The sequence below is a fragment of the Schistocerca nitens genome, chromosome 1 (assembly GCF_023898315.1).
Source record: "Schistocerca nitens isolate TAMUIC-IGC-003100 chromosome 1, iqSchNite1.1, whole genome shotgun sequence".
Taxonomy (NCBI): Eukaryota; Metazoa; Arthropoda; class Insecta; order Orthoptera; family Acrididae; genus Schistocerca; species Schistocerca nitens.
In genome coordinates this window covers 250,019,218-250,046,139 of record NC_064614.1, presented here as the reverse complement: position 1 = coordinate 250,046,139, position 26,922 = coordinate 250,019,218, and the positions used below count along the sequence as shown (strand labels likewise).

The 26,922-nt window shown below is 40.4% G+C and overlaps 1 protein-coding gene across 1 annotated transcript in view; it reads right to left on the bottom strand.

Moving 5' to 3' along the window:
* Nucleotides 1-25,989, bottom strand: part of LOC126241266 (uncharacterized) — a 362,966-nt gene extending 336,977 nt beyond the window's left edge. The window contains exon 1 of the mRNA XM_049947996.1: nt 25,862-25,989. The gene's annotated coding sequence lies outside the window, so the exon portion shown is untranslated. The remainder of the gene's footprint in view (nt 1-25,861) is intronic.
* Between the last annotated feature and the right edge of the window lie 933 nt (nt 25,990-26,922).

The window sequence follows — 26,922 nt, the reverse complement described above, 5'->3', positions numbered from 1 at the left end:
TTATCAGTTAGAATTTGATCTAGTGCTGCTTTGCGCATCGTCGATCGACTCCCTGTGTAAGTTACCAATGAAATACACTTGCAAAAATTTTAAAGATTCGTTTGCTTATAATTACAATGGTCCCACTCTACGACAGACATACTGAACTGAAGTTTTTCACTTCTCATGGCGCCGGCCGCAGTGGCCGAGCGGTTCCAGGGGCTTCAGTGTGGAACCGCGCGACCGCTACGGTCGCGGGTTCGAATCCTGCCTCGGGAATGGAGGTGCGTGATGTCCTTAGGTTAGTTATCTTTAAGTAGTTCTAAGTTCCAGGGGAATGATGACCTCAGATGTTAATTCCCATAGTGCTCATGGCCATTTCAACCATTCACAGCTCATGGAAATAGTAATTGGAAGCAAGTATTGTACGCTGTCACGCTACATGTACATCCTGTGCAAACCACTGTGAATTGCAGGGCAGAGGTTCCCACTGTACCAGTTATTAGTGCTTCAACTTACAAACGGAGAGCGGGAAGAATGATTGATTATACGCCTCTCCGTGCGCTGCAAATAATCTAATCTTGCTCTCACGACCCCTACGGGAATAATTTGAAGAAAATGTTTGAGCCCGGATTTTTTTCCGGTCACGTAATGAAATAATTCTGATGGAGGCATTTATAAATCCACTATATCCGCCTGAAGACGAGCAAACAGGCTCACAAAATACGTTGTGGATGGTGTTAAGAATTGACAGGTGCAAATACCTTTCATACCAATACCGTCGCTGTCTTGTAAATTATAACCCAATAAATGTGGTACAAATAACTTTTAGTTATTTGTACACGGTATCCATAAATTAGCTTTACAACTTAAGACTTTAATAACATTAAAACTATGCTAGATACTAACAAATGGCTTTCAACATGAGATAACTCAGTTTTTTTACGTTCCCGGTGACGCATTTGATGGAAAATTCATCTTGGAAAACAGATAAATGAGGACGTCACAGGAGAAAGCTCAGTGTGTGGACTGGTCCGTCCAGACGATGTCCGATACCCAAGTGCAACAAGGCTTTCGTACACGGTAAACACGGTATGGAAGGCTCCACCGTTCCGATCAACTATTCTGGCCTGTCATACGTTATTTGTGGGAACAGGTAGTGTTGCTCACCTGTTCCAGACGCCAACGTGGACAAGGTACGGCAGGAGTTTGCAAGGAGTTCGACAAAATCGGTGCGTACGGCAGCCAGAGAGTTAGGAATGAGACGTATACAGTGTCTTGCATAAGAAGTTACGGCTATATCCCACAAGGTGCAGCAGTTTGAGGCATTAAATCTTACGGACAAACGTCAGCGCGAATAGTTTGCAACGGATATGGTAAGCGAGACTGCCGCAAACAATGACTGTTTGGAAACGATTTGTTTCTCCGATGAGGCAACGTTTCATGTATCCGGCAAACTGAATCGTCATGAAGTTCATATAGGGGGCTCGCAGCATCCACATGTTGCACGTGATATGGAAAGATACGGTCCCAAGGTCAATGATTGGTGCAGACTGATGTACAGTAGCATCGTTGGTCCATCCTTTTTGGTTCAAATGGCTCTGAGCACTATGGGACTCAACTGCTGAGGTCATAAGTCCCCTAGAACTTAGAACTACTTAAACCTAACTAACCTAAGGACAACACACACATCCATGCCCGAGGCAGGATTCGAACCTGCGACCGTAGCGGTCGCGCGGTTCCAGACTGTAGCGCCAGAACCGCTCGGCCACCAGCGGCCGGCGGTCCATCCTTTTTCATCGAGTCTGCCGTCAACAGTGATGTTTACCTGGACATATTACAAGAGTTTGCTGTGCCATAATTGGAACACCTGCAACCTGATACCATATTCCAGCAGGATGGGGCACCACCCCACATGTTCCTAAGTGCCCGTCAATTTCTAGATGAAAAGTTTCTGGATGGGTGGATTGGGCGAGATGATCCAGTCCGATGGCCGCCACGATCAACTGACCTCACGCCACTAATCTTCATCTTGTAGTGTTTTTTAAAAGATCTGGTGTACCGAACCAAGGTTATAGTCCTACAGGACCTAAAGGCACGCATTCGCAATGCTTTTGAATATGCCACAGTGGAGATCTTGAATCGTACGTGGAGACGACTACACATTATCCGTGCTACTAATGGTGCATGGATTGATGTGCATGGATGACGAAACAACATTATATGAGTTATGACCTGATGAAAACCATTTGTTAATATCTGGTATAATTTTAAACGTATTAAAGTCTTGTAAAGATAATTTCACCACCTTCAACTAAACTCATTATCCTCTGGCTGGGTGTAAGAGAGAGCTTAAACGACCTGTTTTCGCCAGGCGCAATAAATAAATAGATATTTACGTGAACTCTGCTATCTCTGCTGCTTTCAGCATGCCGCCTTCTAAGCTCTTCAACAGAGAGTGACGATTTCTTTTCATCCTCTTTGTCTTTTGCCTTTATCTCGTAGATACACAGGTTGGTATGGTTATTATCGGAAGCGGTGTGCTAACACAGTGGGTAAATTTATGAATCCTTTTGTAATTTATAATAGCGTGCCACATGCATCATTCCAAAAATCAAATGTTCAAATGTGTGTGAAATCTTATGGGACTTAACTGCTAAGGTCATCAGTCCCTAAGCTTACACACTACTTAACCTAAATTATCCTAAGGACAAACACACACACCCATGGCCGAGGGAGGACTCGAACCTCCGCCGGGACCAGCCGCCATCATTCCAAGTTCTCTCGACTCTTGACCTTTTATCTTCTTCATATCTACGTTCCGTGTGCAATGGCAACGTAAGTGAGCCTGTCTAACGATATACTTCCAGCTCTCAGTGTTCTTTTCGGGAAGTGCGCGTGACAGAAGATAGAAATTCGTCTAGGTCAGGGCTTGGCAAACTGTGTTCCGCGGAATACAGGTGTTCTGCGGGAATTGAATAAGAGCTCCACGGAAAACTATTAATAACATGGCGTTTTTTCCGAAGTTTTGGCAATACCAATTTTTTAAAATTTTGTTATGATTTCTGTGTTATTAGCTGCGATTTAAAATTTAATTAATTGCTGAACAAAATCCATTTGTCTCATTTTTAAAAATTATTAACCTTTAAAATAAACAAGGTGTTCCAACAAAGTACCAAGGTTCTCAAAGCGTTCCATCAAAGAAAAATTTGGGAAACCGTCGTCCAGATGAATGAGACTCTCTTCAAAACAACCAAAGGACGGAAAATACGCTGCTAGAGCTTTTCAAGCAATTTTTTTCTGACAGGAGCACCACTTTAACATGCAGTCGTTTCTGCTCGTGCGAGATCATAGGGCCGTTTGAGATGAACGTAGCAGGACGCACAGCCGTGGGCCTCAGAACCATTTGGATCCAGCGCCAATTGCGCATAACGCTGAGGCTATTACAGAGGATGAACACTTGCAATGTTTTTGTTTCGTGAACTGTTAAAGTTACCGAAACGAGGTTTTCGGCATATGAGAGAGAGGCAAGTAATTTGGCTCTGAGCACTATGGGACTCAACTGCTGAGGTCATAAGTCCCCTAGAACTTAGAACTACTTAAACCTAACTAACCTAAGGACAACACACACATCCATGCCCGAGGCAGGATTCGAACGTGCGACCGTAGCGGTCGCGCGGTTCCAGACTGTAGCGCCAGAACCGCTCGGCCACCAGCGGCCGGCGGCAAGTAATTTCGTTGCTTGTTTAATCCACTTAACACTCTTATAAACTGAGGTACTAGAGCAAGTATTGTTATTAAAATAAAACGATACACTTTTTTTAACGGCTTTAATAATCGCTTAAGCTTGTTGACTTTAGCTTTGAAATGTTTCACAGAAGTGTCTAAGAAATGAGCTATAACTGAAAGGCAAGTGTTGCTCTTTGTATGCAGCAAAGCGAGATGGTTACTCTAGTAACAGTAAGTGTAACCCCCTTGATCTTCATATAACAAAGACACAGCGTTATCTACCACTGTCGTAACAGCAACTATAATTTTTAGCATATCAGAAAGAGTTAGTACGCAATCATGGTTAAGCGAACATTTTTCGTAGAAACCTGTAAATATTGCAAAGGCTTGATACAACAACAGATCCCGCAATGTGACACTCACCTGGCAGTGTTTAGACCGCAACAGACGATTTCGGCATTTCAGATGTTCAAAAAAATGGCTCTGAGCAGTATGCGACTTAACCTCTGAGGTCATCAGTCGCCTAGAACTTAGGTTAGTTAGGTTTAATTAGTTCTAAGGACATCACACACATCCATGCCCGAGGCAGGATTCGAACCTGCGACCGTAGCGGTCGCTCGGTTCCAGACTGCAGCGCCTAGAACCGCACGGCCACTCCGGCCGGCTTCAAATGTTCAAATGTGTGTGAATTCCTAAGGGACCAAACTGCTTAGTTTATCGATCCCTATACTTACACACTACTTAAACCAACTTATGCTAAGAACAACGCACACACCCATGCCCGAGGGAGGACTTGAACCTCCACGGGAGAGTTCGGCATTTCGGCCGACTTGCATTTCAATGTTATTTCATTTCTCGATTATTTTTTTCGGAGTATTTTGAAGAGCTTCCGAGCGTCATCGAAAACTAACATCGTTCCATTTTTTTTAAAAAAAGTGTCTGCTTCAATATCTCGGTTAATATGAGAATTAATTGTATTAACATACAATAAATTTCGCGCTGCTCTGAGTGATATCATATGTCGAAAACCTCGTATCCCTATCTTGAATGTTTTAAGAAATAAAGGGGGTCCAAGTTTTAGATGATTCGCCCTGTATCCACACCTGGTGTCTCAGACGTTTAGTATCAATATGATACAAAACGGTAGATGGCTCTAAGCTCAGTTCTTTGATATAATAAATAATGGTGGGCAATGGATGCTAAGACTTTTATTGACATATTAATGTTACACACCATAACAACAACTTGAGCTACTAGCAACTGTCCGAAGAGCCAATAACGCATTGACATAACTAAACTCCGGTTTCAAAATCATTTAGTCCAACCACTCGCATACGGTACCTCTGGTTATGATAAGAGTGTAATTTTCAGCTTCATCAGTACTTTACGACTTGTACCAGTTGAAATGCGCGTTTCATGGGAGAGTGACAATTGCTTATTGATGGATGTTCTCCCACACCACCCAATTCCACCTCCTGAAATTCTATTGTGAGAACGTTACTGGGCCAGCTCTATCGCTTGAACGACCCTCTCGGACAAAATGGCACCGAAAGACTTCACCTCCGAGAGACACCACTGACAACCAGAACCCCCCCCCCCCCCCCCCTGCTGACGCTTATATTCTACCACCGCCTAGAAACAAACACCATCCCATCGGCGTGGAACTGCAAAAAGACTGTTATCATCCCTAAAACAAATAAACCAAAGACAGACCCAAAATCCCCCCGATCTACATCACTAAGAGGCGTAACAAGAAAGAAATTCGAAAGCATACAGCCAGACAAACAAAATTCCGGCAACCAGCATCGATTACGACCAACCAACCAGCCTGGCCTCAGAAAACATAATTCGACCAATACTCCATAGTACGACAAACATCTGACATTACTAACGTAATCAACTCAGGACACTGCCCGCTCGCTTTCTTTCTATACATGGAATGAAAGTTTGGGAAAATATGACGTAACGGACTATTCTACAAACTAATAGACATCGGACTAGCCCCCCCCCCTCCCCAAAACCGCACGACTAATTAGAATCCGACTAGTTAAAAGACAATGTGCAGTGTATGTCGATGGGGCAGTATTCCAACTCACTCCCTCTTCCTTCACAACCCTCTAATCAGGAGTCGCGCAGAGAAGTAATCTCACCCCTTCTCTGTTCACTGCACGTCATGGACGTCCCTGAAACCACCTCATACATTGAAAATGTATAACTTGACGCTGACCGCATTGCCTAGTGATGCACAGGAGCCACACCTCACACGAGACATACGGAAAGACACCTAAACAGATCCCAACATTGATGGAAAAGATGAGAAGTAAATCAAACCCTGACAAAACACAGGTAATCATATTTCGACAATGAAGCAAATCACAAAAGCAAAACCCGACTGACATTAGAATCTTCCTTTGCAACACAACATTGTGCCTAGCAGACGGAATATATTTGTGGGTACACCTCTACAAATATTTAAACTACAACACCCACGTTAGGTAGACAATAGAGAAAACCAAAAAAAGGCAAAATCTGATCAGACGAGTCCAGGGATAATTCCACGGTTGCAGCGACAACACAGCAATACAAACGTATAAAACATTTTCCCGCCCCATAATGGAGTGTGCTACAGCCCCCTTTGTGGGAATGAAAAAAAAAAAAAAACACCCATTGCTAAACTATACAAGACAGTGAGACGACTTGTCAGAAGCATTCTAAAGCTACACTACTGAACACACAACAACAAAGTATATGAAATATAGACAAAAAGCCAATCCATGCAAGACTCGCTTAATTCAGGGCCAGTTACGGCAAACACATAGTAATACACGGATCAGACTAGACAACTCATAACAACGCTACTTCAACATGCCTCAAAGACCACATTTAAGTACATGTACCCGCCAAGAGTCATCGGACAGAAAACAGAAACAGTGTTTTCATACGTTATGAACGAACTCGACCACAAATTCAAAATACAAACAATTGGTAAACATAACCCCAGCCCCTTCATTCTTTCTGAAATTTACTCCTAACAAAGAATAGTACAACGCAAACAGACATAAGGAAATATACATAAATGTATACATACATGTAAAATAGAACTAAGAACGCAAACTGTAACAACAAAATGTACCAAACATACTAACAAAAAACTATCCAAGAATTGTCAGATAGATTTAAAATAACGATGTAACCAAAAATTGGAGATAAGTTCAAAATGGTTCAAATGGCTCGGAGCACTATGGGACTTAACTTCTGAGGTCATCAGTCCCCTAGAACTTAGAACTACTTAAACCTAACTAACCTAAGGACATCACACACATCCATGCCCGAGGCAGGATTCGAACCTGCGACCGTAGTTGGAGATAAGTGAAACGTGTAAACCAGTATGATAAAAACCAAAAAATTGTAATCAGCAGCAGCTAGAAATAAGCTTGTTTTAAGTTCAAATAAGAAATATGGTCAACATTTTAATAGGAAGTCTTTTCTGAAGGTATTTATCTGGAGTGTAGCCTTGTATAAAAGCGAAACGTGGACGTTAAACAGCAGAAGAGAACAGAAGCTTTTGAAATATGGTTCTATAGAAGAATGCTGAAGATTACGTGGGTAAATCATACAACCAATGATGAGGTACAGAATACAGTAGGGCAGAAAAGCAAGTTGTGGCATAACTTCACTAAAATAAGAGATCGGTTGATAGGACACAGTCTGAGATATCCATGGTCACCAATGTAGTACTGGAAAGAAGAAAATTTGTAGAGGGAGACTAAGCAAGCAGGTTGTGGGTTGTAATAGTTATTTCAGAGTTGAAGAGGCTTCCGCAGAATATAGTAGCCTGGAGAGCTGCGTCGGGCCAGTCTTCAGGCTGAAGACCACAACAACAACGACAACGTCAAAACAAAATAAATAAAATGAAAATTCAAATGCCCTGTTTCTCTTCAAGACTGGAAATAAATGAATCCCATCCGCAGTAATCGATTTCTTGCAGTTTGTACACCTGTTGCGAGATTCACTCCGCAGACGTGCTCTACTTTCCTGGGACTACATTCCACTGCACCACAAGTAAAAATGTTTGTCCTCAAATTCTTGTAATGCGTACTCTAGGACCACCATTCGTGAACTGCATATAGCATTTATCCAGGCCAGGATCTAGGAGGGGTGGGGGTGGGGGGAGGAAGGGCAGACCGGGGCCACCAAATTCATCTTATTGAAGAAAAAAAACCTTGTTTCACAAAGCGCCTAGCATCCAGCGCACGATTGTCTATCGATTATTCACATGATATTGAAACGCATCCCAGTTGGTTTTTGAACACATTCTAAGTTGACTTTTGACTGCATGTATAGTGTACGTGATGTCTGCGCTAGGGGAATCCCCGTCGCATCTAGAAATAAAAGAACTTCCCCGCAGCCCAAAGGGTACGGGGCTATACGAGCTGAGCCTAATAAACCCGAACGAGTGAACGCCAATCCCTGTTTATGTGGTTGATTCGGTGTGCGAATGATGAGTATTGTTTTAATAACTAGCGAAACCCATAGATTCAGACTACCCGAGCGGAGAGAAGCGACGAACAGAAAACACACGTAAGAAAGATTACATATTATCTTCTTGGTGTATGCAAGAAAATGAAATTTTGACAGAAAATTTTTGCCAAAACTCTAACTACGAAGAGCTAGTTATACAGCCCCCGGTTAGCAGCCGCTGACGTTCTATTCTCGGAATAGCGCGGAAAACACCTTGTGCGAACACTTAATAACGCCTAACCGGAGAATAAACGCGGGATAACCGAACCAGTGATTAGGGAAGTTAACCGGAGAATAAAGTTAGACAGTGGCAGGAATAGGTACAGAAATAACGATGACAAGGTTGTTTGTTAGAAAGAGGAAGGAGAAGAAACGGGGTATCTTACATATTATATGGAAGGATACGACGATTCCATAATTATATAAAAATTTCATACTACTACTTTTCGATCCTATGCTTGAGAAACTGGAGCGTATGAATGAAATATGAAACTATATCTTAATACAAAACTTTTTGCTTGTAGTAGCCTTGCACGTATTTGACATTGGTACGTCGCGAATTATATATATTCTGTCGCGTTTTAGGCATGAAATGATGATTTTTGCCAAATCAGTCTCACTTATTTGGCATGTGTTAAAATTGCTGCAATATTAGAAAGACCTACTTTGTTTTATCTAGCAGACAGTGACAAAATAGACGTAATGAAATCGAGAAACCACGCCAGTCTTGGGTACAATTCGTATTAACAGCGTTTTCAGTATTAGACAACGAAATTTTGATTTTTCATGTATCAAAACATTTGACAGAATGCTAGTGTCCCGACTTCACACAGGGACATATATCAACTGCAAAAAATATTATTCCACTCTATCTTCCATTGGGAAAAATCCATTAGTCAACAGTACAGCAGAGTCAGAACAACTTTTTGTCTTTTAGTGAAAATCTTAGTGCCACAATTGTTGACTTAGTAAGCTAGCGTCTTTTATGTGCCAGAAAATGCCCCTGCAACTCCTCAGGGTATCCCAGAGGACGGCTAATGCTTCAGAGCAACAGAATCATCTCTCAGTTACCACTGTTCCCATAAAAATGTGAACTATTTATGCTTACTTAAGCACTTTTACATACAAAAATGGAAAAAAAGAAAGGTGATACTTCCTCATATACGGAATATAGATGTTGTGTTTCTCAATTATTAGTATCATCCACATAAAGACATCCACATTTATCATAAATTCAAAAAATTGGCGTTCAACTAACACGGATCTTTAGTTACTGAATTTAACATATAGAGGGAGTGACTGGCAAGCAATGTTTTCAAATCTCTCTTGAACTGTCGCACAAATTCTGGACGTCAGAGGCAAAACTTTCGTAAGTGCAAAAATGACCATTTTGAGGTTTGTATCGCATGTGGCTCGTTTAAGTCGTTCCTTCTTAGTGGTAAATTATTGTATGTTTGTGGTTCACAGAAAAGAAATTCAGCAACGTGATTATTTCGTATGTGGAAGCAGAACCAAGCGGTAGTCAATGGAAAGTGATCATAACAAAGACAAAGTGCACATAGGGACTACTGGGAAAGGAAATAAAAGACCCGGCTGTTCATAATTGTGTATTTGACTTACTTTACAGATAGCAAAGTCCGAGCTCAGCAACTTCTTGGTGCTCTCCTGTAAAGTTAATGAAGTGTCACTTAACTGTAGTTTGCCTCTGACGTCCAGAATTGTCACATATAATTCCTTTCTGTAAGGTGTAACACTGTTCCACCAATTAATCAGCTACTATTGAGGCTAAAATACTTTGCCTCTGGTGATTTCTTTCTTTTCATTCGAGACTTCATTGATACTGATAGCTAGACAGCTAGCAGGATTAGTAACTGTTTGGCAATGTGCAACATGCACAAGAGACAGTTTTTTTAATTACTTCATTGCTCTGTTGTAATTAAGAGAAAATAAAATAAACAAATGCGTATGGATTAATTTATTTTTGCTGAAATCCTTTGTTTTAATTTCTCTTTATAAATCTTATTTTGAACACAATGTCATTTTTTTAACTGATAAAATTCTTCCTCCATTCTGTGGTTCTCTACATATTATTTTTGAAGCACCCACTCTGCAACTTTGCTAGTTCTCTCACATCTGAGAATAGGTACTTTTATTCTAAAAATAAAATTTACTGATTTAAGGAGAGGATTGTACAACAAAAGGAAGAATACAGTGACAGTGTTATATCTCCAATTACTTCCCCCTCCTTCCCACACTACATGCAGCAGCTAGAGATGATTGCACAAGCCAAAATTATGTATGTAATTGTTACTGTTCCTCAAACTGTAACAACAGCATCCCGTTTGGGTATGTGCATAGGTGCACTTCTACCCCAGCAATATAAAAATAACTATGGTTGTTCATTGAAACTATCGGTAACTCTCTATATATGCAGCTAATATAATGATTAATAACCATTGGTTTTATATAGGAGCTGTAAAAGTGGATGCACAAATCAATAGTGACCAATAATTGAGAAAATGTAGTCTCTGTAGAACACCAATTACTTCTGCAATGAATGAATAATTCTAACCATAAGACACAAATACAACAGCAAGCTACCCAATGACTAAAAGTCTTAGAATTGTCAGTCAATTCAATCTCTATGATATCTGTATTCTCATAGTCTCATTAAACTCTGAAGAGGGTGACTTTTTTCATGTAGGAGATTGCACTTCAAAGCTTCTAATATGTTATGTGTCCATTTACAATTCGTCATTTACCATACAGCTACGTTTGATGGAATGTTATCTTACTTAGAAATGCTGCATCTGAATCGATCGTACTGTGTTAACTTTATCAAATTGTGTACTTTTGTGTACACACCTTAGAACTTACATTTCACCTATGGGCCCCTGTCAATCTGTATAGTTATTCTGGGCATAATACTTACGCGTTGCTTTCTTTAAAGAATTGTAGGCCTATCTGTAGCAGCTCTGTCAGTCTACTGAACCAGTTTGTAAGCTAAAACCATTGCATATATTTGTCCAGCCTTTGTTCAGAAATTTAGAACAATCTCTCACTCATAAATCAACAGAGACCTGATTTTTTACTAATTCAAGACAGATTGTTGTCGTTTACGTACATATACCATATAATCTTAGTTAAAAGCAATATTTTCATTTGATGAGGCTGTATCAGTTTTCATATTTTCCACTATGCCCTGGAGCTTGTTTGCAATGTCAATGAGCCTCAAAGTACCTTCAGCGGAACAGCTTTGCATCCTGGAACGTTTATCGCTCATGTTACCTCGATTAAAATGACATTGTGATTGACAGATGGCAGTGATGCAAGCACCAAAAAAGAAACAAGTAACGGATGTACACGAATTAACTCTGAATCATTCTCACTAAATCAAATGGTTCAAATGGCTTTGAGCACTATGGGACTTAACTTCTGAGGTCATCAGTCCCCTAGAACTTAGAACTACTTAAACCTAACTAACCTAAGGACATCACACACATCCATGCCCGAGGCAGGATTCGAACCTGCGACCGTAGCGGTCACGAGGCTCCAGACTGTAGCGCCTAGAACCGCTCGGCCACTTCGACCGGCATTCTCACTTAATCTTCAGTGTCACTCGAACTGATGTCAGAGTTTAATGAAACGATAAGTTCTTCAGTATCATTTTCTACTACACATTCATTCTTCCATGCTTTCATTATTACTTTTTTCATGTGTCTTGCAACATTGTACCAATATGATGACGAAGTTTCGTTTCAGCATCCGTTGTCAGTTTTTCCACTTCCACTGAAGTACTTTTTTTGTTGTCCCTTATCACATAACCTTTTACCTGAGCCCATATGAGTGACAGTGGTATGGAGGTAATGTGAGGACCATATGGCAATAATTTTTGCCAGTTCATCTACAATATATGGAGGTAACGGTGGTTTATTCTGAGCTACAAGATCCAACAATTTTTCTTCGTTGTAACCTGTCGATAATGTCTTGCTTCTTGGAAGCAACTGTAGGCGCCTAATCAATGATAGCCAAATGATACGATGCGTTGTCTATAACTATTACTGAGGACTCCCTCAAGTTTTTCACGAGCGGCTCCTTAGACCACCGCTGAAATGTGGCTCCGTTCATTTCTTCGTGGTAATAGGCGTTTTTTCTGTCTAAATAACAAAATATAGTTTTCTATAAATCCCGCAGATGTACCTGCATGGAGAAGAATAAGTCTGCTACCTTTTCCAATTGGTCCTGGCATGGTGCCAGACACTGAATCATCTTTCCAGCCAGCTTGCATTTACCCATGTTTCATCTAGCCAAACAATGTCATCAAAATTTTCTTTTGATATTGCACTCAAAAATCGACATCGACATGCTACAATGTCACCTCTCTGCATTATGACCTTTATTCCGTTAATTTTTTTTTTTTTTACTTGAAGCCCAAGCCAAGCACCACATTTCTCAGTGATGATTTTCTGCTTCTGAAAAGCTCCGCTTCTTCTAAGGAAGCCTTCAGTTTATCGAGGGTCGGATGCTCCTTTCTCGAATCCTTCTTTTTCCTTTGGCCCCTATGGGGGCATAGGGCATCCAGGAGAACTCGCCATCCTTCCCTGTCTTTGGCCATTTGCCTCAATTCTGCCCAGGTCTCGCCAACTCTTTTTGCTTCCCATTCCACTGTCCTCTTCCATGTGCCCCTAGGTCTTCCTCTCTTCCTTGTTCCCTGGGGATTCCATTCCAATGCTTTTTTCTCGATGGCTCCATCTGGATTTCTCATGGTGTGCCCCAACCGACCCCACTTTCTCTCTCGTATCTGGTCTTCTATAGGTATCTGGTTTGTTATTCGCCAGAGCTCCTCGTTAGTAACTGTAAATATGACGGCAAATTGCATCTCCCTGAAAATCTTCGATATTCGTCACACGCTTTCATGTTGCTCTTTTTTCCTGGGGTGTTAAGTGAGATGGTCCAGCTTCAATTTCTTCTGCTCCGTACTTTTCTTTCCCTATTCTCACAACGGTGTTTTATTGAATTTTGCCCGCATCTCGTGGTCGTGCGGTAGCGTTCTCGCTTCCCACGCCCGGGTTCCCGGGTTCGATTCCCGGCGGGGTCAGGGATTTTCTCTGCCTCGTGATGGCTGGGTGTTGTGTGCTGTCCTTAGGTTAGTTAGGTTTAAGTAGTTCTAAGTTCTAGGGGACTTATGACCACAGCAGTTGAGTCCCATAGTGCTCAGAGCCATTTGAACCATTTATTGAATTTTTAATGCCTCCGCTGTTCTGTCAGTGACATTAGTGGGAGGTAGCAAGAGCCCACATCATTGTCTTTCTCTTGTTCGAAGTATTCCTTGACATTATTGCAATATTCACCAGCCTGCCCTCTCAGTCCAGTGCACTGACTGCGATTAGACTTCTCTTGCACACCACGCTTCCGTGGACGCCCTCTCCCACTTCTTGCTTCGGAGATTGAAACGATACGAACCGAAAGAAATAATGACACGAATGTCACACAACTCATGTGACAGCACCGCACAGTAGTTCTGCTATACGACCACTGTAGGTCTCGTGCGTAGAGCCCAGTTCGTAGTCACAAGGGGATTTTTTTCTTTCTTTTTCTTATCTCCCCATGCTCCAGAGTTTCGAAAGCGAACACATTTCGGCAATTGCTGTTTTAAAGAGGATTTCCGTGTCATTTCCTTGGGCATGCGTAGACAAGTGTTGTAAAACCGGCAGGTATCCGTGGCCTTGCTGGCGAACCCGTCGACGCAGTGGGATGTGACGAGTGACGCACCCGAAATTACGCAGCGTGCTCTACTGTTGTCAACATAACTGGGCGGACACGCTATTCCAGGGATAACTAACCGGAGAATAAATGACGTCGTACAATGTGCGCCATAAGCTATACCGTGGTTAGGCTATTCCATCGGTTGCTATCCCTGGATTTATCAGAAGATTGCATAATTGGTCCTAAATAGGCGTGCTTGATGTCAATATAAAAGACATATGTTATACATACAAACTCATAAACATGATCATGATTTTATATGAAAGAACTATACGTCAATGTTAAAATACGTTTACTTATATTTTTAGGCAATAAAGAGCAAATGATGAGCGCACCAAGAAAGAAACTTTTTGGGGCTCAAAACATAAAAAGAACTAAGGATAAAATCGAAGAAATAAATAAATCGGCTTCTCTAAGATGAGAAGATAGTTTCACGAAGCAGGTGCATCATTACGCTCCACTGATACTTGAGATAATTAACATTCAAGATAATTCGACTAAACAGTCGAAGTTTCAAGTGTCAGATGATGGTAAACAGTCTTAACCATCGGTATTATCTCAGAAGGAAGACGACGGTGAGCTAGCATCTACTCACTTATTTCAGCAAAGAAAAAATTATACGTAGATCCAATGGACCCAGGTGCAGGCCGGACCACGAAAAAATTACAGGTCAACATAGGTCATTTATGATCAAACAAGCTGTATTACTAAATGGTAAACATCCAGATAACATAGATTTTAGGTTCACTGAACGCAACGGTAGGTATTTGACATACCACATGTGGGTAGAAACAACAGCAAATCTGTAAAATATTAAAAGATCCCGGCTTGTTTATTCGAAAGCAAAAAACTCAATTTAATGTACTGCCTGCAAGCTATATGGCAGCTCTTCTACATCAGTCTTGTGTAGGGAGCTTTCATTAATTGGAAAACAGCTTTAGAAATATTATCTAAGCTTAAAGCATGAAGAACACATTACGAATGTTTTATCAAATGGAAAACCCGTGTGCAGAAAATGAAATCTTGTCAGGGCATCAGTCACGAGACTGAGAGATTAATTCCCTCTGAGAAAGAAAAATGGAGACGTATCCCGCATGTAATAATGGACGCTGTCATATAGCTTGCCACAAATTGTCTTGGTTAGAAGTTCAAATGAAACACCGAGTGATCTCACTGAAAATTTTCCTCAACCTAGTCAAGGGCATTTTCTTAATTTGATAATTCTGCTCCCTAAATGCAGTCCTACTCTCAAGTAACAGTTAGAACACTTAAGAAAGGGACAATTATCCTATTTGTCACTGACAATACAAAAAGAAATCTTCCATATAATGGCAAACAAAGTTCGAAATACCATTATGAACGACATCAAGGAGACCAGTTATTTCACCATCATATTTCATTGCACTCCAGATGTATCTCACACAGAACTAATGAGTCAAGTGATATGTCATATAAAAATAACAGAAACTGTACGTGAAAAGGAAAGCTTTATTGATTTTATAGACGTTGACGAAAAGACTGGAGAATATATCACACAGTGGATGATAGAAACACTAGAAGCTGATGGTTTGAATGTACAAAAATGTCTTGGACAGTCTTACGATAGCGGATCTAATATGGCCGGCAGATATAATGAAGTCCAATCCAAAATTATGGAAATCAACGAGTTTGTACCATATCTAACACACGCTTATAATCTTGTGGGCATGCATTCTGCATCCTCATATCCAGAAGCAGTTAGCCTATTTGGGATTGTACAGAATCTTTACTGCTTTTTTGCTGGATCCACAATGCGGAGCAAAATAATACAAAAGTGTACAAAAATCAGCTTACAAGGAAGTAGTCAAGCAAGATGGTCGGCTAAACATCTAGCTCTTACAGCTCTATTAAATAATTTACCGTAAGTTAAAAAGCTCTGGAAGAACTTGAAGAATCCTCTCTTGCCGCACAATCTAAGTATGAAACTGGTCATCTACTACATGCGGTGATGAATTTTAAATTTATCCTCAACCTAACAATTTGGGCTGGTATTCTTCGAGAGATTAATAAAGTGAACGTCGAAATACAGAAATAAGACACTATCATTTCGCTCTCTGTGATGCTAATGCTACGCCTTGCAAGAAATGGGAGAGAAACCAATAGGACTGTGGATCGAAGAAGCTATATCGTTTCAGAAAAGTTTGAATTCGAGCCTCTCCTCAAAAGCAAGCGAACCTCCACAAAGAAAAGGCGACACAACGAAGTCTAAAGCTGTGTGGACGAATGAAGAACACTAGACTCGACTAAGCTATTTTCCAAAGATATAAAAACAGTATTTGACATTTTTAACACAAACTGAAACAAGGCTAGAGAGCGCAAAGAGTCTACATGAAAATTTCGTCTTCACCAGTGGCCAAGCATTTTTAAACATGCCGACTGAGGATCTGGAGAAAACTGGAGCAGATCTACTACGAAAATATTCGAAAGACTTGAATGCACTTGAGTTTTGGCTAGAACTCGCCGAATTCAAAAAGTTAGTAACCGAAATTAACGAAGAATCAAATGTTGTCCAACTCTTATATCTGTGCAAGCGCGACTTGCAAGAAGTTTTTCCTAATAATTAGGCTAGCTTTAAGGATATACCACTCATTACCGACGACATCTGCAAGCTGTGAGAGAAGCTTCAGCAAACTGAAAATAATTAAGAGCTATCTGCTTTCAACAAGAAGTCAGAAACGTCTGTCTACACTCGCGATCCTGTGCATTGAAAATAAAATTGCCTATGAGACAACCTTAAACCAAGTAATAGTTTCTTTCGCAGAAACGAAAGCACGCCGTAGAAAGCTGTAACAAAATTACAGAGTAAAAAATGCTGGGACTTAAGGATTGAAGAACTGTGTACTCTCCTGCTTGTTTCTTGCCTTTAAGGGTTTTGTGTTTCCTACTCTTGGGTCCATTGCTTTTCCTTGTGTAGATTAATGACCTCTCGTCTGTTACATTGCCAGACGCTAAGTTTGATTTGTTTGCAGATGACACAAACATTGCAGTAAGTAGCAAGTCAAGTGCAGACTTAGAAATAACTGCTAATCAAATTTTCACTGACATTAATAAATGAGTTAAAGCTAATTCACAGTCACTGTCATTAAATTTTGAAAAGACCCACCGTATGCAGTTCAGTACCTGTAAGAGATTTCCTTCCAGCACGTGTATAAGATATGGAGACATGCACATCGAAGAGGTTGACAGTGTTTAACTTCTGGGCCTATAACTCGATAATAAATTCAGTTGGGAAGGGCATACCACAGAATCGCTGAAGCGCCTAATCAAGTCTATATTTTCAGTGAGAATGATGTCAGATGTAAGAGATATAAATAAAAAAAACGTTGCATACTTTGCTTACTTTCATTCTATTATGCCACACGAGATCATATTCTGGGGTAACTCATAAAACCGAGAAAAAGTTTTTAGCGCGAAAAAGCGTGTTATAACAATCATTTGTGGTGTAAATTCAAGAACAGTATGTAGAAACCTGTTCAAGGAACTGTGTATTCTAACCACTGCTTCTCAATGAATTTAATCCTTAATGAAATTTGTTGCAAGTAACATATCTCTATTTCCAACCAATAGCTCAATTCATAGTATCAATACTGGGAATAAGAACATTCTACATGAAGTGACCAGGAACACACATTTTCAATAAATTGCCAGCAACCATTAAAAACTTGGTTTGAAATAAAGCACGGTTTAAAAAGCGTTTGAAAGACTTTTTGATAGGCAACTCCTACTCTATAGATGAATATCTTAAGAGGAACTGTTAGACCAGCTTAAGGGGCTCCGGAACGTCCTATACTTGCAATGTTAAAATAACGCTTATAAATTACATCTTTCCTCACAAAGTATTTGAGGTAGGAAGTTGAATTTTTTACAGATTATTTATTGGAATATGGGCTACAACTTAACACAGGGATTTTACAAAATTTTAGTTCAGTTATTAAAGATGATTTTTTTCAATTGTAATGAAAATTCACAACATTTTTTTGCAATTTTTTATTTATATATTCAAAAATATACAGTTTTTTGGAAAAGGGCTGTGTTAAATTATGCAGAAGGTACTGTGTAACATTTACTGAAAGTCTGAAACAAATATGTTTGGAAGATCCTTAGAAAACATGTAATTATTATGAGAAAATAAAAGTTTTGGGAATCGAGCGACAAAGATTGGATTAACTTTTTAGTGCATTCCAGGTCCATAGGATGGATTATCTTCATCCTCTGCAAACTCCTCCCCCAGCTTCCTCTTGTTCCTCCTCCTGTTTACTCTTGCTTGTATTTCTAGACTCTTTACAGTCCTGTCTGCAGCCCGAAGGCGTTCCTTGTCTAAAGCAAGCATCGCTCGTACCATGTTAGAACCTATCTTCATTCCCATATTTCTAAATACCTTGCACCTTACAATGTTGCCATCATTGAAAGTCGCAACAGCATCATACACACCAAAGTGAAGTGTTTCTATTCCAACAAATACAGTCTTGGGGATTCTCGACCATATAACACTATTTACACTTTCATTGGGGTTTTGAGTTTTTCCGTGAATACACTTTTTCAACAGTTCAGGTGCTGCTAAGTCTCTGAAAATAGGTTTTATCACCTCCACTATTGCATGAGGCAGACTATGCTTATGAGTGTACACTTCACCAGTTAGCAATCCTTTGTTATATTTACACCAACTGTCTTCTTCTTTGGGACACAAGCTATGTTGGGGATTTTCATCGGTTGAAGAAGTATGAAAAAAAAAGAGCCCAAACAGCCTTCTTCATTTCGTCGACACTTTGTGTATTTTGCCTAATAGCCATTCCATAATAGTTCTGTATTTTTTCAATTACACTGTCAGTTAACCTTCCCTTCCCATCCAACCCTTTACCATCACTGAGTTTTTGTTTTTTGTACGAAGCTTTCAGTCGCCGTAGTCTTGTTCCCATTCGCTTCTGTACGTGTCCAATACACTCAAATTTCTGCACTACAACATCATCACCATAGGGCATCAGTCCTTGAACATGTTTGAAACTTTTAGAATCACCGTCACCAAGGTAATTAACATATCGCACTTTATCACACGCCTCAGAACGCTGGCATATACTGGCAACACCAGCCACTTCCATTCCTCCACTACTGCCACTATATTTAGCTTTGCAATTATTTTCATGTGTACCTTTATATTTTTGTGGACATCTACAATACTTTGATATTACTGCTACATCTAAAACTTTCCCTGTATACATACTGGTGGCAGATACTACACCATGAAGAGATGTGTGTCCCCGTTTATGCCAGGTACCATCGAACGCTGCAGTCAAATCTCTGTTGCCATTATTTTCCATTACTGCCTCTTCCACAGCGTTCTTCATAGATTCTATACAGACATCTTCTACTTTAGACCCTATTAATTTATTATAGGTCGTAAACTTGGTTGGGGGATTTGGAAGATTCATGATGCCACAGAAAATTGCACCTGCTGTAGCACCCTTACCAACTGAACGCAAGGAATAAACAAATCCAATGTTGTGTTCGTAGATTTTGCTACCATTTTCTTCAGTTGCAGTTACTGCAACACTGTTCCAAAAGGTGGTCATGTATGAACACTTATCACATTTCAGTTGTATTTCACTAGCAAGTCCTACGTGCTTTATTATGGAGAGTTCCAGACCAACTTCACTACAATGAATACATCTTACACAGTTTGAAAAAATTCCTTTGAGAACCGACATATCAAATATTTCGTTCACATCCGATTCGCCCATAAAACATTCATAGTTTTCACTCATTGAACCAAGCTTCTTCTGTGAAGTATTTTCTTTCCCACTTTGACTGCTATGGGCAGGTGTACTTGAGAGGTTAGGTTCACTCACTTGGTTATCGTCTTTATTGTTTACAGTAATAACACATACCTTTGGCTTTCCAACATTTCTCCTTTTCTTAAAAGCCTTCAGAGGATTTCTAATAACTTTACTTTTACTCATTATTATACTTCAACAAAACAGGGACTCAAGAAACAGAATTAATTACGAATATTTTCGAGATAATGACAGAGTAAATAAACATGAAACAATCGACAATCACACCAGCGATATATATTGAACCATCACGGGTTAGCCACAACACATACTTTATCTCACATCACTAAAATGTACCTGATGAACACGGACGTTAATAATAACACCATTTGACAGCAGTTTAACAGCGTCACAGTGGATCACGCCCATGTAGAACACATTTCAAAAAAAATTTAAAAATAGTTGTAGTCTTCGGAATTGAATAAATTATATATCTATTAAAAGGTAATAGTCTGCAGATTCAGAAAACGAAAAAAATTAAAAATTGAACTTTTCATGATTTTGAGCGTTTCCGGATCCCCTTAAGTAAAAATGTCAGTTAGATATCAGTTTTGACAGCACTTGGTCACAACAATCAAGATTAGGTATACTGTGCACGATAAATTTATTAAAAGTACATAACAATCTTTAATTCTGACAGAATTCTGACGGCATATTAATATTAATTCTGTATAGATTAGCAGTTCCAGTTATTCGCTGACAGGCAATAAAGAGTGCAAATTTTCTGAAGAGTTTTCATTCTCCCAGTCACAAATAATCCCACCCAGTATTAATTGTGAGTTTTTCTTTTAAGTGGGGTAGGATGTCAAACCGACGGACTGGGAGCAGTAGGGACACCATAGGACATTTTAATTTCCACTGTCCTGAATATAGGTTGATATCAAACTCTTCAGAAAGTTTGCGCTACAAAATGAAAATATTTTAGAAAATCCGATTTTCTTTTTCTAATTTTTGACGCTTGAGGGGGGTGGGGGGGACGGAGGCGCCACTCTTAAGTTTTTGCTCCGGTTCGGAAATATCGTAGATTCGGTGGTCTCCCCGTTGCACGCATAGTGTTGTGTGTCGATACAACCGGCCGTTGATTGTTACGGAATATAAGCAGTTCACAAACATGGGACTAATGTACATTGCTCACTCCAGACCTTGTATCGAATTACATCAAGTTCTTGGCTTACGATCCTCTACCATATGCACTATGTCCGCAGGTCGTGGTCTAGTGGCTAACGTTGCTACTCTGGATCACGAATTCCCAGGTTCGATTCCCGGCCGCGTCGGGGATTTTCACCGCCCGGGGCTGGGTGTTTGTGTTGTCTTCATCATTTCATCATCATTCGGGAAAGGGGCGAAACTGGACATGAAAAGATTGGCAGTTTGTAGGGGCGCTGATAACCACGCAGTTGAGTGCCACATAAACGAAATATCGTCGTTAGCAAACGCATAATCTTCACCCTGAAAGTTAGCGAAGCCCTGTAGATGTCGCACGTAAATATGAAGCGAAGCTGTTGTACACCAACCCACCACGATAAATTCATTGACTCTAGGATGAATCTGGAATATATAACTTACGAGAAACTTCCTCTTCTCGGATACAGGCCTCCAAGAGGGCGAAAAAGATATGTGCTGTTCATGACACGCTAATTCCTTTCATGTATACATATAGCGTATATGAGGACGGAAATAGATCAGAACTTAGATTTTTTGTATATACATGTACGAAGATTGAGTTAAAGGTACATACATATATCCAGTCCATTTATATTAACGGTCATCATGAAGGCTTTTATGGTATTGCGGTGATTTTTAGAAAAACTCGCTAATTTTTTCTGTGTGGTGTTGAACATGTATATTTTCAAGATTCAGCCTTCAATAAAACACAATTTCTTATTATTTCACTGTTTGCCTAGACGTGCTTCGGTTATGTCACACCGTCGTCCGTAAGTTTTCTTTTGTTCTATTGCCAATTAATAAGTACATGTTGGGTAATAGTACAGGGTGTTCCAGAATGATCTTTACAACGTTCGTCACGTATATTTCAAAAATGGGGATAGGTGCGGTTTGAAGCATAATGTTCTCCCGTGCCTAAATTTTTCTTTTTTTTTTTCTTTTTGCAAGTGGGGTATTGATAATTTTCACACATAACTGAAGTACAAAGATGTAAAGTAACTTTTGGAACATTCGAACAGCTATTGTAGTCACCACATTCGCAAAAAGTTTTTCAACTAAAACATATATTATAACAGCACGTTTTTTTGTTCACATTTCCCTTTGTTTTCTGCACTATAGCAAATATTAGGCTACAGTTCGTTTTCTGCAACTAATAACGGTTTATTTACAACGCAAAACTTGCATCAGAGCGACACTTTGGCCTGTACTTTAGCCCAACAGCAGGGCTTGGATTCCGCTCCATAAAAAGAGTTAGACAGACCGAAACATGAACAACAAAATGTGTTGAGATAAGCGTGCATGTTTTTGTTGGAACACTCTGTAAATGTGATTACCATGTTTGTAACTTTTATGTACCGTAGACCTACTCTCATTTAATATTAACATATTGTTTTGCAGTAGAATGAAGGGAAACTGAAACAAGTACAGTAATGCTCTTTTCACAATTACCGCAAACGAGACGTCATTTTGACGTCACACACAATATCGACGGACCTCGCAGTGTCGACGACCGCATGATCGGCTATCGACTTTCATTAGCATTCGGGCCTATCACAACATTTCATGCGCGCGTACCGAAGATTTACAAAAACACATCATTCTCGGAATGATTTATTATAATTATTGGTATAATAACATGTCACTTAATGATTTATTGACGGTTAATGCCTTCATATAAGAGTGCTGTCTTAGGAGAAAGTTATTATCGTCAATAATTTACAATGAAACACACTCGCTTTGAAATTTGCAGTATGCAGTTTCAATGTAACGGAGCATTGAAAATTTATCACAAAGACATCACCATTATCATTAAACGTCACATAATAACGCTTCAACGGTACAAGCCTATGAGACTGAATATGATAGCCAAGACTGGAGTTTAACAGCTAGCCTAATGAATAGCGTCATGGTTTCTAGCGTCGAAACTTGTTGGCTCGCATACCGTTACATGCAGTTCTCTTTTTTTTCCCTTCATGTTGGCGGTGTCAACGCGTACTTTCGTATGAATGTAATACAAGTATGTTCTGCAATATTTGATGTTATTTACATTCGGTAGAAAGAAGGATGAAATAAATATTTAGTGATTTCCGAATATGTGGTTAGGCAGGATCCTAAGAGGACAGTTTAAATTGCTGCGTTTGAAACGACCGAGCGGTCTAGAGTCCTGCAGTCATGGACTGTGCGGCTGGTCCCGGCGGAGGTTCGAGTCCTTCCTCGGCCATGGGTGTGTGTGTTTTGTCCTTAGGATCATTTAGTTTAAGTAGGGACTGATGACCTTAGCAGTTAAGTCCCATAAGATTTCATACACATTTTTTTTTATTGAAACGAGCAACAGTAAAATTCATATTGTTTCTTCTCACAAATATTTGGCTCTTTATTTCCGAATATATGCTGCTTTTCGAGTGTGTCATTGGACAGGGGCCTAAGAGGACAGTTTAAATTGTCCTCTGTGAGTGAAACGAGCAGCATTGACATTCATATTCTTCCCCGTCACAAATATTTTGCTGTTTATTTACGAATTCGTGGTGTTTTCCGAGGGTGTGGTTAGGCAGAAACCTAAGAGTACAGCTTTAGTTGCTACGACTGAAACGAGCAGCAATAAAATTCATATTCTGCATTTTCACTAATATTTTGCTCTTTATTTCCGATTTTGTGACGATTTCAGCGTCTGTGGTTAGGCCGCAACCTAAGGGTACAGCTTTAAATGCCACGACTAAGACGAGCTGCAATAAAATTTGTTTCCTTTTTCTTCTCACAAATATTTCTCTCTTTATTTCCGAAATTGTAGCGACTACCGAGTGTGTGGTTAGGCAGGAAGCTAAGAGGACAGCTTAAATTGCTGCGAGTGAATCGAGGAGTAGTAATATTCATAGTCTCCCTTGTCACAAGGCCGGTAGCCGATCGTAAGGTCGTCAATATTGCGCGTGCGTCAAAATGACGTCAAGTTTGCGGGAATTGTAGGGAAACGAGCTTTACCCAAACAAGTATGGGTAAGGAGAAGAAAAAAACAAGAAGTAGTATTTCATGTTATTTTGTCAGACAATGACATTATTAAAATTCGATCGCTGTTATTTTTCGCAGAACGTTGACAGCGTACAACAGCGACCAGACAGTTTGGTTTTGGTTTGCTTTATTGGGAAAGCACCGTTCTCGGTTTCGAATTTATATATTAATCGTCAGATGGCTTGTAGGTTTTTTCATCAACGACATGGACGTTGTTATAAGTTGAGGTGCCCTAGGATAAAAAAAATTGAGTTTCATAACTGTGTCAATGATTGTTGCTTCACGAACTATCGCATAACAAAGCAACTTACGTGGAATGCCCGCCCGGAACTTTTGTTACCAAAGTGTTTTTCAAAAGAATAGCACTCATGTTGTTCTTTATGTTTGCATATACACTTATAGTGGTTCAGAGCAACAAAGTAAGTCATCTAGCTGTGGAACACGGCGTCAGAAGTGTTACTCGTTCGAGCAAGGCGATGAAAATAAAATGTTGCAGGCGAACATTTTACTTAAATTGCTAAATTGCGTTCTAAGAAGAGTTTGTCACGCAAACCCGCAAATCAGAATTTCTGTTTGTCCTAGGGCAACTCAACTGTAAACGAATATCCATCTGTTTTTATAAAGCCGTCTGACAATGAAGTTGTCAATTCGAATCCTTGGACGGTGCTTTTTCAGCCGAAAACCAAACTGTAGCTGGTTGCTGCCGTATTCTATCAGCAAGTTGTGCTTTGCTCAAGGCGAAATCGTGACACTATATTTATTGCTGCAATACATCTGCTGAGAAAATACAGTATATTTGCAGATCAATTACGTTTAGAATGATAATGAGATACGCCACACTTGCTCCATGGAACACGACAACTGGTTAATTGCTTAAAGACTTGTTTGTAATATGATCGTGGAAGAGAAGAAGTGAAAAGTATTGAAGTTTCTCATAATGAGAAATGAGAAAGAGCGCTCTGTATGTACTTTAAAGAAATTTTTGTAGTCAAGATCGCGTTCAAAACTGTTTTTTTATTGGCCGGTGACAGGTAAGACTGTTGCCTTCAGATCTTTAAAATTTTTTTTGGTTGTACGTGATGTTCCGATATGCGTTCATTAGTCGTGTCATGTTAACATTTTAGTGGCGAGTATATTGTGCTTTTCACACAGTTATGTCAAAAATGAAATTACATACACGTTTGTCATATTTAAAAATATGCACAGTTAATTTTGTTTTTTTTTCTTTTTTTTACCACTATCGGACTTAACTTCTAAGGTCATCAGTCCCCTAGAACTTAGAACTACTTAAACCTGACTAACCTAAGGACATCACACACATCCATACCCGAGGCAGGATTCGAACCTGCGACCGTAGCGGTCGCGCGGTTCCAGACTGTAGCGCCTAGAACCGCTCGGTCACTCCGGCCGGCGCTGGTCAGTTAAGATGGACCTTGTAGAACTTGGCATGTCTGCATATGTAGCACTACTTTGATGCATGTCAGTTGTTGTAATCCACATTTTACAGAAAAAGTCTACACGTTTGCCAATGTTAACGATTACATGACGAGTTAAGCCCATCTTGGGTCCTTTTCACTCGAAATACATAGTGAAGAAAACCTGTTTCTAATTTTTTTTGACAAATCTGTGTGGAATGTGCAATATACTGAGCGTAAAAATGCTAACATGGCATAAGTAATGATCGCACAACGGTAAATGACGTACAGCGAAAACAATTTTTAAGGATCTGAAGTCAATAAATACAAGTTTTGAACGCTTTCCTGGCTGTAAGAAAATTTGTTTAAAGTGCAAAGTAAGTAAAGCCTGTGCTCAGGTTCCGCGGCGGAACTCACGGTGGTCGGCAGAGCTGTGTGACGCAGCCAGGCGGTGCGGATTCCGGCTCTCCAGCTCCAGCGCGGCCCGCGGCGGCAGCGGCACTGGAGGCAGGGCTCGGCGCTGGGCCGGCGGTGGCAGCTGGAACTCCAGAGCGGCCAGCCACGGTCACGGCCGGCTGCTTACTTCCCCGCCACGCCGCGTCGCTCCCCACCGTCACCAACTTGGCCTCGGCAGCCAGCCAGTGGTCGTGTGGGTGTGAACTGCGCTTACGTGAATGTGTGTGTGTGTGTGTGTCGTCTAATTCAGAAGAAGGCCTTCTGGCCGAAAGCTTACTTGTTAGCAGTCCTTTTGTTGCGCCTGTCGGCGACTTAACGTCTCCACTATATGGTGAGCAGCAATCTATCCTTTTCATAATACTGTCACTCGCGAAGTCTTTACTCTGAGCTACTCGTAGGGTCACATTCCATAGTCGGAATAAGTTCTTGTGTCTACTTCTAACGTTGCCGCTGACATCTGTGTTATCACACATACTGCCTGACAAAAACAGTGAGGCACCCAAAAGACATGGTCGGATATCGTCATAAATTCGTACGCATACATACACTACTGGCCGTTAAAATTGCTACACCACGAAGATGACGTGCTACAGACGCGAAATTTAACCGACAGGAAGAAGATGCTGTGATTTGCAAATGATTAGCTTTTAAGAGCATTCACATAAGGCTGGCGCCCGTGGCGACTCCTACAACGTGCTGACATGAGAAAAGTTTCCAACCGATTTCTCATACACAAACAGTAGTTGAACGGCGTTGCCTGGTGAAACGTTGTTGTGATGCCTCGTGTAACGAGGAGAAATGCGTACCATCACGTTTTCGACTTTGATAAAGGTCTGATTGTAGCCTATCGCGATTGCGGTTTATCGTATCGCGACATTGCTGCTCGCGTTGGTCGAGAACCAATGACTGTTAGCAGAATATGGAATCGGCGGGTCAGAAGGGTAATACGGAACGCCGTGCTGGATCCCATCGGCCTCATATCACTAGCAGTCGAGATGACTGGCATCTTATCCGCATGGCTG